The 6,771-nt window shown below is 32.4% G+C and overlaps 1 long non-coding RNA gene across 1 annotated transcript; it reads right to left on the bottom strand.

Moving 5' to 3' along the window:
• Positions 1-2,805: 2,805 nt before the first annotated feature.
• LOC130644843 (uncharacterized) lies at positions 2,806-6,531 on the bottom strand. Its single transcript, XR_008982632.1, has 3 exons — positions 5,866-6,531; positions 3,160-3,285; positions 2,806-3,013 (listed from the first exon to the last, which is right to left on the bottom strand). It is a non-coding gene; the product is annotated as an uncharacterized LOC130644843 (long non-coding RNA).
• Between the last annotated feature and the right edge of the window lie 240 nt (positions 6,532-6,771).

Genomic DNA, 6,771 nt, shown 5'->3' with positions numbered 1-6,771 from the left:
CGCCAAGGTTCACAAGATACCACCTAATTCTACAGTAGCTGACGATTTACCATCACGACCCATCATATCGAATATCGGATCTGCTACTTACAACACATCAAACTACCTCGCGAAATCTTTAACACCGCTGACAAAGTCAACATATACTACTGAAAGCTCTTTAGATTTTATATTATCATTGAAAGGAGAAAAGATACCTCATAATTACAAACTAGTACCTTTTGACGTCACTAGTTTATTCACCAACGTTCCGTTGGAACAAAAGATAGACATAATATTGCAAAAGATATATGCTGAAAAAGTTATAGAAACAAAAATTAAGCGAGATGAAATGAAACATCTATTAATCTCATGTACAAAACATGTACATTTCAGTTTTAACAACCAACTTATATTCAGGTAGATGGTGTAGCAATGGGCTCGCCTCTAGGACCAGTCCTAGCATATCTTCATGGTTGAGTTGGAGAATGAAATAGTCCCAAAATTAGAAAATTCAGTAAAATTTTGGAAGAAATATGTAGATAAACAATGTGCTGATCACACTTAATAGTTACCATTTGAATATCCAGTGAACATATGAAGTTAAAAACGATAACTACATAGCCTTTCTTGATGTAAAAACACATCTATTTATCGAAAAGACACGAACACTGACATATAAATGCACTAGAATTCATCTGCATCACGCTCATAGAAAGTTGAAACGGGTAAATGGTTGGTGTTGAGAGCGTTTAATATATGCTCTTAATCACAAGATTTGAAATACGAACTAAATCACTTAAAAAATGTGTTTATAAAAAACTTATTCCGAAGCAGTTGTATCTAATGTAATTAATAACACACAGCGAAATTTCAACATTCAAAATGCCGACGCTGTTTCTGAAGAAGACACCAATGAATCTCCAATAACACCTTTTATGGTTTTTATTCTGTCAAGTCTGGCTACGGGAAAATAAATAAGGTTAATTTCGTTTAAGAAAAGCGAATTAGAAAATAATGGTAACTGCTTAGTAAAGCGTCTAACACTTTTAAACAGTTTCTATCAGCCAATGTCAAGCCACGCATTGCTGATCAATTAAATGATATGTTTGCTATTTTCTGTGAAATAGAACCAAGGATGAGCACAACATGGTGTTGTGTACAAATATACTTGTCCAGTGGAATAGTGCGATGCTATATACATTGGTGAAACAGCCAGGAGGCTTAATGAAAGATAGACCACCAAAAACGCGATAAGAACTCTCACATCCTAAAACATTCAGTCATTGAGAATTACCAACTTGGTGAACAAAAGAACTTCAGTATTTTGATAGATAATGTTCACCACTTTAAAAAGAAAAAAATAGCTGAGGCCATGTATATTTGTGATAACAGTCCCACGCTTAATGTACAGGGATTATCTGTTCCATTAAAATTGTTTTAAGATAAATATTATTTATAGTCAACAAGGGGAGGAGTGCATTTGTGCACCGCGCGGTGGACGTTACCCTCACCAACGGTATATAGTTTATATACCTTTGGGTATGCCGTTATGTGTTATATGTTTCGCTAAGTATTGTTTTATACGTCCTCTGTGTATTGCGTAGTTGTTGAAAATTATATTTAAAAAACTTTTGAGATAATTGTAACAATTTACGTTGATAATTGTCTTGTAGTAACAAGACGAAATATCCGTTAAAATAAAATAAAAAATGTCATCATCAATCAAACTTCTCGTATTTATTTTTATTGTGAAGTTATATACCGAATTAATATATAAGACTAATTAAGCAAGAACATATCTGTTAATATCGATCTGCTTGTGCTAAGGCACTTGCCATTGTATAACTGGATGTCAGTTGAGCTTGCTGCAATTTTTGGTTATATAAATTGGCAAAACAGTAACAGCTAGTGGATTTCAATAATCAGTTTCTTCACTAAAAAACAATTAATCTTTAAGAATCTTGCTATTAGATCACAGAAATGTTACACGAAAAAACTTTGGAAATGAATACAATTAATTTGGAAACTATGAATTTTAGGAAAAGTAATAGCAAACAGAGAAATATATCACCTAGCAGTCATAATATGTATTGTAAAGAAACAAATAACAACAACATGATCAACACTAACATTTTATTCCAATACATGGAAAAAGAGTTTGGCAGTACTTTTAAGCTCTATCATGTGTACAGGTAGTGGCATAAAAAGACACCTTAGTCATTAAAGTTACTGCAAAAAAACTTTCATAACAAAAGAACCATCCAGTATGTAAATTCTCTTACAATTCTGCCTCAAACCACTGATGGTGATTTATATTTAATGTGGTCTGTGCTCAATGGATTTCAGGATGGACCAGGTTTCCAGTGTTTAGCTCCCATTGCTACAAAAATCTTTATGAAATGACAAACTAACTAGACAATGGGGGGACATTGAACTTATAATCTCAAGTAGAGGAGATGATTCAAACGCTCTACCGACAGAGCTGCACTAAATCCATCATCTTTTTAAGAACTTATGGGAACACGACCTTATATTTGCTGCAATGATTTCCACAACATAGCTTAGTACACCTTTTTTGCTTGACATGACATTCATACTCTTTTTAGAAAGATTGCAGTTCCCGAGCATTAACAAATGTAAAAATAACATTTTGCATTGATTATAATGTTTTGTTAGAAACAGCATCCATACTTTTACTAACAGCGCGTGAAACCGCCACAGCATTGACGCAATTCTTATATTGATTTTCACCACACAGTGTTCTGTTAAAGACACATAAGACGTATATTGGTTCCATGGTTACAGAACTCTCATGCACACATTCGCTAAAATTTTCAAGAGGGGAAAGCAAATACACAGTTTGTGCTTGCTATCAACGACACAGTATCCATAAATTCGGCAGATTTTTTTAAAAAAATTATATTTGGCGCACATTTTTACATGTGTTGTAAACGACTCAGCATCCATACATTTCTTAGATTGTTTTTCACTGATCATTCACTCGTTCGTTGTAATGTAATCAGTTTCTCCACTAAAAAACAAAACACAAAACAATAAAATATTGAAGCAATTCTCCGGAATTTGCAGACAATACATAGAGGTCTAATAGTACTCTAAAAGATGTGTTCACATATTTCTATTTGAGGAGTCTAAAGCAATAAAAAAGCAAGGACTTACATTTACATTGTATGGATCTTCGTTTAATATTATTCTTACAATTTTTCATATCAGTAATTGGCTGTCTGGTCTATATTACCAAAAATACAATTTAGCAAAGCAAAAAAATGAATGCCAAGATTTAACCTAAATATAACGTAAATATTTCTTAATAACCCTAGAAGGACACTGGTCTCTGCTTCATGTACAATAAAAATATAAAGTAAAAGAACGTTTTAGTCCAAAGTAAAAGTCTGCATAACTTTTTAAACAGTTGTGTGAAAGTTTAACAAACATTTAAGAAATTTCCTCAAATAATTATTTTTAACGTTGCAAAAATAAGAAATATAAAAACATTTATATATATGCAAATAGTAATGAATGGAAACATTTAAGAAGTTTCCTCAAATAATTATTTTTTAATGCTGGAAATATATAAATAAAAAAACCCATCTATTCATGCATGCAGATAGTAATGAATGGAAACTCGTTGTTCTTAATTGAAAAATTTTTTTATAAAATCCTAGTTGGTACACATTGCATTTTTGCTGTTTTTTAGGCTGAATCAAAAAGAAAAACATTTATGTGGAGTATTTGTTCCACTAGTGCTATTGGCTTTATACCATAGGTTATAACTGTGTGCCGTTTTCATGAATACAAATAGGTCCAGAATCAATTTTTAAAAGCCAATTGCTCTTTTCAAGTACAAGTTTCAGGAATTTCATAAAGTTTCTTCATTGACGGTATTTTTTGGGCTTGGTGACTTGTTGATTATATTTTCAGCCTGAACACATATGTATTGGTTTTGACGCACAATCAAACACTTGCAACACTGACACTGGTCCATTGTGGCCAAAAAGTAGCGATGTATGTCACTCACTAACTGCAATGCTTGTTGATTCTTTTTTCCTTATTGCTTTATAAAAATCCAAACAATGTTTTCAATTCTGTTGACATGGTCACAAAAAGACAAATAGAAATAACAGACTTCGTAGACTACACATTCATTGAGAAAATTGTATTACATCCAGACTATTAGAGAACTCCATTTCAATTAAATTTTAACAAAGTTTTGTGATATATAGTATGATTTTCATTAAGTATATGCGGGAATATTGGAATACCATGCTTGACTCTGTACAGTTAATCAGTTAAAGCTAAGATATTAATGGATAACAATATAGAACCACTGAATTATGTTTCACATGAATTAAATTCCATGTGGACTATTTTTTTTGTGGATGCCACATCGTCTGTAATTAGTTTGCAGATATTTTTTGAGCTGATTAATTAATGTGAATAACTGTTTTTTGTAGACAGACTTAGTTCAAATATCTCAAGTGGACTTAATTTAACAATTTTTTTAAACAACAATACCATGAATTTTACCCATGCTAAACATAATTCACGGAATACAAACACTGTGATTAGTAGGAAACGCATGTTTGGCCAATGTAGCTTTGATACACAAAGAAATATTGACATAAATTCTGTATTTTTTCTTAAAAATAACAAAATTGATTTTTAAAATGTATGTTGGGTTTATAGTTAACGGACTAGTTTTTATGTGTCTTGAGCCATCGTGACAACGTTTTGCAAAATAGAAAATGTTTGGTGGCTAATCCTGCTGCAAAAGGTTTTAATATGGTGTAGTTATTTCGTGCTTTTTTCACCGCTACTTGTGAGATTTTAAAATATATGTTCAGGTAGGGGGTACAGTACATCTGAATAAAGCACTCCGCCATGATGTGTGACGGTTTAAGTGATCCAACTGGCATTCAATGTCTTATAAATAACTCAATTTTATTTGAATCGCACTTGCAGAAAACTTCTTTCTATAACAACTCAACAGAGTTTTAGTATAACGTATATCTGCACTAATCACTAGATGAATGGCAGGGTTTAACTGCATTTAACGCTCAAACTGTCGTTTAACATAGATATTGAGGTCAACATACCCATACTCATCGAAAAGGATTGGAATGAGTACTATTACAGGGAGCTGTTACAATTCAGGCATGAGCCATCTAACGAAGTGGACGGAAATGCAATAGCAATAATAAGAACTGATTCTTTACAAAACGAAAGCATTGTTGTACACATGCCACAAAACATATCAAAAATATTTTTCATGTTCTTGAAAGTCTCGAACACTTCGATTACAGCTTAGGTTTGTGGAAAGAGAGTTAATCGTGGAGGTGGATATGGTCTGGAAATACCAGTTGTGTATAAGTTTTATGGACAAGAAAAATTTATTGACTGGTTTGCGAAGAAGATTGAGACTGTAAAAGCAGACATTTCCTGTAAAGTTTTAAAGTGTTTAAAATAGATATTTTAAAATTAAATGCTTATTTCTAATTTTTTGGATTGTACGCTAATTGGAGAGAAAAAAAGCCTATAGTTGCCATTTCGTGCAAAAAAATTTGTCCGCTCGAGTGTCCGTTAATTAAGTGTCCGCTAATTGAAGAGAATACTGTATACATTTATTTTCAGCAGCGTTTTAAGCTCTACTCAATAAAGGCGGCGGGGAAACACGGGAAAAATTTTTTTTTTGTGTATTCACTAAGTAGATTTTTCTGCGGGCCTTATCGACTAGTGTAGGTGCTTACACGATTTCAACTGAGTTAACTATTTTTACTCGCTAAACGACAAAATTACAAGACGAAATTTAAGCAACAAATTACACATGTAAGATGACATAAAATATAATAAGAAATAAACACTTACTAGATATATAGTGGCGTAAGCCAAGCCAACTACATGTGAGAGAAAACAACTAAAACAGATGCTGAGATACAGGACAACTCCTGTGATGTATGAAAGAAAAATTTCACTCAACAGCAAATTTAATACAAAAATGTATGTTCGACTCTGTCATTACATGTTGAAGACTGAATGCGCAGAAAAAAGATGTGCAAGATGTGCAGAAAATTTAACTAAAAATAGTACCAAAATTACAATTATTCTCTTTACATAATTAACACGGGACAATACATCACAACACAAAACTAACAAAATGCATCTTGTTCTCCACCGCAGAGCGAACTCTACAGCAGAGCACATACGCGACACCACAAGGACAATACAAATGACGTATCAAAATAAATGTCAATACGGCCGGAAATTCATGTAGGCTGTTGTTTTGTGAGCTACTTTACGTATCCGCACCCTAAGCAACGTTCATTTACACATATGCGCATTAGAAAAGATAGAATTATCACATTTATGTTATCTTAAAATAACTCGAGTTATCTTACAATCAAGACATTTATGTGAATATACACGCATTCCGAAATCACATTAATAGAGTTATCTTAAGATAGCACTTGTTATCTTAAAATAACTTTATTAATGTGACTTTTGAATGCCGTAGGGCTGAGCCGAAACTAAACCATCGCGCTATCGCAATTAAAAAAGGTATTAAAATTAAAAACTTAAATTTAGAGTTAAAAACTCTAATTTAGTATTTTTAGAAAAAACAACTTTTCTTTTTTATTTCCAGATCTCCTTCCTGGTTATTTCTTGAAGTTGGATATGTCAGGTTAACAATAACAAATTTTGAAGAGGTTTTTCTGTTTGTGTAAAATCTTTCTGACGCTATACGTTAATTATTTACTAAGGGTAATCAATTTC

This window comes from Hydractinia symbiolongicarpus, chromosome 5 (assembly GCF_029227915.1).
Source record: "Hydractinia symbiolongicarpus strain clone_291-10 chromosome 5, HSymV2.1, whole genome shotgun sequence".
NCBI lineage: Eukaryota > Metazoa > Cnidaria > Hydrozoa > Anthoathecata > Hydractiniidae > Hydractinia > Hydractinia symbiolongicarpus.
The sequence above is the reverse complement of the archived record's forward strand: the minus strand, read 5'-3'. Positions and strand labels throughout refer to the sequence as shown.